This window comes from Mytilus trossulus, unplaced genomic scaffold (assembly GCF_036588685.1).
Source record: "Mytilus trossulus isolate FHL-02 unplaced genomic scaffold, PNRI_Mtr1.1.1.hap1 h1tg000024l__unscaffolded, whole genome shotgun sequence".
NCBI classification, from domain to species: domain Eukaryota; kingdom Metazoa; phylum Mollusca; class Bivalvia; order Mytilida; family Mytilidae; genus Mytilus; species Mytilus trossulus.
Window position 1 is genome coordinate 5,728,365 of NW_026963290.1, and position 6,191 is coordinate 5,734,555.

General features: G+C 33.0%; 1 long non-coding RNA gene across 1 annotated transcript; it reads left to right on the top strand.

Moving 5' to 3' along the window:
• The first annotated feature begins 1,085 nt into the window (after positions 1-1,085).
• On the top strand, positions 1,086-4,953 carry LOC134698884 (uncharacterized). Its single transcript, XR_010103494.1, has 2 exons — positions 1,086-1,376; positions 4,772-4,953. It is a non-coding gene; the product is annotated as an uncharacterized LOC134698884 (long non-coding RNA).
• Positions 4,954-6,191: the final 1,238 nt, after the last annotated feature.

Consider the following 6,191-nt stretch of genomic DNA (forward strand, 5'->3'; position numbering starts at 1 on the left):
TCGAAGGAAAATGGATCATTGGGGTATGAATTATTTTCCACTTGTTTATTCTTCATTAAACAAACGATCAAGCTGATTTTGACAATTACCACTTTTCTTCTTTTTTAAAGACCAAGAAGATTTTTTTTCTCTTTTTTTTGTTGGCAAATTATGGTCATCCTTTATTTTTAGAAAAGATTATTTAATAAAGAGTAGGTCAACATGTTTGTGTTTTTCTTGAGAAACTGAAATAAATAAACGAGAAGCTATGATAGTTCCAAATCCAACCATTTAAAAAAATCTTTTCAATATGTTTATCTACAGTTATTTGAATTGTGTTATAACTTAAAATTTTCCTTGTCAATGCTCATCCAAATTTAAAGCATTTATTTACTTAATTTCTTTAAACAAATCAGACAAATCTTTAAAACGTAATAATGCCATCACAGAAAACGCTATTTTATTTCTACACACATTGTTTAATATTTCGTAATTTAAAACAGAATAAATTCATAATTTTCAATAAACTTGGTCATTCAACAAATAGACTTAATTAAATGTAAAAAAAGAAAGGTATCATGTTTTCGGATATGAAAATAAACGGCAAACTGCCAGTCAGAATCCTCAATTAATTGAGTCCGACAACATAATTCATTATAACGGAACATTTCCGATTAAAGCGCCAAATAATTCCACGTGCATTTTTTTATACACAAACATGAGTGTATTTATATCCGAAATAACTTCAAACCCGTTTTACAACTGCTCTAACCAGACTGAGTTTTGCACATATAAATAGCATGCCAAATTCGAATACAACGAAATGATTGGCTGATAAATATTAGAGGGTCTAGAATGGATTTGCAGAATAGAGAGAAATGGACCAAAAGGCAAAATAAAGGGGGATAAAACAAACAATAGAGAATGATATAAGGTGCTGAAATATAAAGAAGACGGAATATTGGGCAAAACTTATAAAAGAAAAGCGAAAAATATGACCTCAAAATTTAAAGAATACAGAAATTGAGGACCCCATCCAGATCCTAACATAAAGTGAAATCTGTTTACCAATGGGTTATATAAATACATGAACAGTTTAAAGTACGTTTAGCAGAAATCACCTTACAGCACGTTTAACATCATAGGGGTTTATTTCGAACGGCAGACGATGGACATGAAAACTTTCGCCGTGTTGGTTATATTTCTTACCATGCCGATTATGTCTATCCAGCTCGAGACTGAATGTAAACCAGGAGAGTGTCTGTATCAAGGACAATGCTGGGAAAACTATCGAGGAATACAAACAACCGTCGAAAGGAATGTCAATACCGGATGTCTGAAAGTTCTCGTCTGCGATGAAGGAATTGTCAAAGTACGGAATGTTTGTAGACATTGATGTAAGTAAATGTTCATTAAGTTATTATAATTTAAGCGGGAAGCGTTTACATAGAAACCCGTTGTTTGTCATCACATATGTAAGTAAATTTCAATTGACTCGACAAAGTTACGCGGGAGGGGTTTTACATAGTAACCCGTCGTTTGTAATGAGCGCCAACTATAGTAAAGTGTATTTATTAGGTTGCCATTGGTAACTCTTGTATTTTTAATATTTAGATAAATGCTTTTGTTCTTTTCAAGACATATATCCGAATTTGTTCTTTTTAAGACATATATCCGAATTTGTTCTTTTAAGGTAGCAATAAACAGTTAGGAAAAAATACTAAAATTTGCCCTTTTGAATTTTACCATCCCCTTTTCATCGCTTTCTTGCAATAGCAAGCTTACTGTTTGTGTCACATATGGGCGTATGTATGTAATCAGAATCTTCCATAGATTTTATTTCCGGTATATAAAACGGTATAATATAATTTCTTTTTGGTGTATCCATGGCAACAATCTGCATTTATTTGTCATAAAATATTGCAAAAAGGGGGGAAAGATGTCACATATTTCCCCAAAATTTGGCTAAAACTAAAATTTCAATCGCTTGAAGTAATACCTTTTCTGAAACTGTGTACATACATCATTCAGCAAATCCAATGAAAATCATATGTCTTTCATCTCATTTTTTTGTAAAATTGCGTCAAAAACTTCGTGTAGAAAAAGTGTTTGTAAACAGTACATACATTTCTGGACCGATGGCCGCTCTAGCTATGAAAATACGGATTGTCAAACAGAAAACAGCCCATAAAACGTGTAAAAAATAATCTTGATGCTCTTATAAACCATCTTTGAAGGCTAAATTAGAACTCATCTGTCTAAAAATGAATTTTATTATACAATAACTTTCCTATTTGAAAAATCCAAAATGCGAAACTAAACTCCTAACTGTGTATTGCTACCTAAGACATAATATCCGAATTTGTTCTTTTTAAGACATATATCCGAAAAGTAGTTTTTGGCACTTTTATAAAGAAAATTAAATGACATACCATTCTAACTTATATTTGAATTATAACTTCTTCAAAATGTGCAAGAGCAATAGTGAAATATACAAATTGTTTTTATCGTCCTTACAGCCTACGCTCTTTATGGTTGAAATATTATGGCCTTTCTTCGGATTTCATTGAACCAAAACCTTGACAAATCTATCCTGCATTTTCACACGCAACTGGATATTTTAAATAATTTTTATAGTTAAGTAGATCATTGAAAAAAAAACTTGTATAAATGTTGATGGCATTGCAAATAGTAACGTAAGTCAACGTATTGTGTTCAGCTGGTTAGAAATATAAATTTCTGCTGTTTTTTATAACTTCTAATCAGTGCCATGAAATTAATACATAATCTTTATATTTTTTTCCAAATGAGTAATTATCCTTCAAATGAGATACTTTTCTAGTGTTAGAATACTCGTCGCTGGTTATCCCTATCCTATTTTACTTTTAATGTGTATGAAAATAGACGAAACATCTTTTCTGAATAAAATCAAACGAATAATTGTTCACTGCTTGTGCTACTTTTTCTACGTGATGATATACCAATAAATTAACGTAAATATTATTCTCTTGCTTAGTAAACGTAATTTAGGTGGTATGGGAATCGTCCGCATCTTGTGAACTGTAAACTTACAGACAACAATAGGTCTAGATGTTCAATCAAGTCAGACTTTCCCTATCATTGTACCTTATGTTACGAAGTATCATCTATTTCATACTGTCCTTCATCTCCATGACATTTTCATGGTTTTAGCGACATCTTAGCTAGTTTGATGATTATATTAAAGCTGCATGGTTCCCCGCTGACTACTACACTTGGTTCATAGTGAAGCATAATCCAAAGAGATTCCAGTTTATGATTATGATCTAGTCACCTCCTCTCCATCGATTAAGCCAGAATGTGTGAATAACGTTATTAAGATTTCTATTCATCGCGTTTTTTTTTACGCCCGTCAAAATTTTAATGGGACGTATTATGGTATACAAATGCCCGCCCGGCGTCCGACAATCTGTCCGACCTCCACGTGCCGCACCGTAACTTTAGAGCCTCTTATACAAATTTTATGGAACTTAACATAGTTGTTTCTTATAATGCCAATCAAACGATCTGTACTATACTGTTTGGTAAAAATCAGATTAAAACTTGAGTGGCGGGACTTTATAAAAAATAATAATTTTAGGAGTATTCATTGAACAAACGCATTTATAACGAGCGATGAGAAATGTTATTTTGAACTCGATATCGTGATGTCTGCGTTTTATCATGTTTTAGATCGGTTACAATCCAAACACGAAAGTAATGTAATGGAAATCTAGGCGACCGCAATACACTGGAATGCCCTCACGGTCACCTGATGTAAAAAGTATTTGTGTATTAGGCCGTGTTCACATTGACCTAAACTCGGTGTTGTGTTAGTGTAGTCCGAGATTACTCTGACGTCCGACGGCTGTTTTGCCAGACAAGCTGGGGCCGTGGGACGTCAGAGCTTGTCCCATATCAAAAAGTGGATATTTGCTCACCCAAAATAGATGCGCTGCTTTGTCGCTTCTGGAGCCGACTGAGGGCCTTGGAATTATATAAATCGGGCATCAATCTCTTCATTTTTCATTTATCTCTTCATTTATGTAAGTTTCTTAATTACCTCTATCAAGACCCATCCATCATCATTGCCGAACACATAATTCATTTGAATGTCTTCACGAATCGACTGAACGTACACACTTGACAGAAACATTTGCCACTGGTATTTACTCAAAATAATGATTCACTCATAAATGCATAACTGAAAAAGGGTGAGGTTCATTGTTTGTTTGTGCAGTATATCAGATCCGTTAAAATAAGGTGGGCGTCTGAGTCAGAATTTTCTCTCGCGCGAAAGTTTATATTTAGGTTTTTTTCGGTGGTACCAATTCAATATTAAACTACCATTATGTATGGGGAAACTTTGGATTCAGAATATTTATTTATTCTAATTATTTGTATGACCCGATTTTATTTTTTAATCAAACTGAGGAAAAATCCATCCCCCTTTTTTCTAAAGTCCAAAGGTCGTTTCTTAGCTGCTAGAAAAAATGATTGAAAATTCGAATTCGGTTCTACGTAATAAACATTTGAATGACATATAGTTTACAAGTGTTAATGAACAAATCTTATGTACAGGTAGCTAAACAATGTGTATAGATGTGAACAAATTTAATGTGAAACTAGTGTACATTACATTAAACCAAATGTAAACATACATGTATTTACTGCACACGGCGTTCGGTGTGAACACGGCCTCATTGTGAGTTCCTGTATTTTTAAAATATTGTATGTAAAGTAAACTATAATAGTGTTATTTTCTGTATTTTAGATATTCCTGATGTAGCCTACTATGAAGAAAGAAAATAACAACAACGAAAGAAAGAAAATAACAATGACCAGAGAAAATACGACACAGACTTTTATCAGTGTGCTCTTGTTTCAACTAATCAAATAAGATAGTAATATATGTAATGAACGAAATATACCTGTGATATTAAACAAATGTGCTACAATTTGAATTTAATTTTGTAATGTCTAATATTTTACACTGCGACAATTGAATATAATAAATGAAAAGGTGTAAGAACTACATGTTGAAAAAAAAAAAGATGAGATGCATTTTTGCGCCTATTCCAAGTCATCAACCTCTAATCTTTGTTTGTGTTAAGTGTGGTCTTTTTCTTTTTCAATTTGGTTTGTTAAGTTGTATGCTTTTGAGTTTAATATGGCGTTCATTTTGCTGAACTAGTAAACTCTTTTGTTTGCCCCATTTATGGACCTTATGTTTTCTGGTATATTTATCCTTCCGTTCGTCCCGCATCAGGTTAAGAGTTTTTGGTCGAGGTAGTTTTTTTTATAAAGTTGAAGTCCAATCAACTTGAAACACATGTTCTCTATGATATGATCTTTCTAATTTTAATGCCAAATTAGATTTTCCCCACTTTGACGGTACATTGAACATGGAAAATGATAGTGCGGATGGGGCATCCGTGTACTTGGAACACATTTTTGTTTCTGTATGGAACAGTTGAAACCCGCTTCCGGATGTAGGATTTTCTATGTGTTGCAGACTTATTGCTGTACTTTGGCTGTTTTCTGTTCTTGTGTGAATGTTGTCGTCTAAACACATTTTCCGTTTGCATTCTCTACTCGAAAAGGATAAACGTTAATCAATGCGAAAGTACACTAACGACAATTATAAAAAAAAAAATACACCCAGATGGCAAAGCTCTAAATTATTCCAGGTCAAAAGTTCTTATGTGTTGAAAATAGTTGCATTTTATTTAAATGTCATTCAACCTGGAACAATTTCTACAGCACATGCCTTTTTAATACCTAAAACGAACTATGATGAGACTGTATTTTTGTAGTGATTAAAATTATCATTGTCATTTATAAGCAGTGGTCCGAAACCACTTTTGTTTAACTGGTTGTCCTCTATAATGTGTTCTCAGCTTAGGTACTGACGTGAGTTATAACAAACATGTCTGTTATTCTTCGTTATTGATAGCATGAATTATTTTTAATAAAAAATAGGTTACAATTCCTTTTCGAAAAGTTGACCCTGAACGAATTATGCTAGGAGAGACTGATTGATGATTTCTTAATATCCAGTGGCAATTAGTTCATGCATGTAGATTGATTAAATGTTGGTAGAGGCATTCCATTAAAATATCGGGAGAATTTTGGACTGCCACTGAAAAATGAGGATACATTGAACAGAAATTTCGCCTCGCAACAGGCTATCT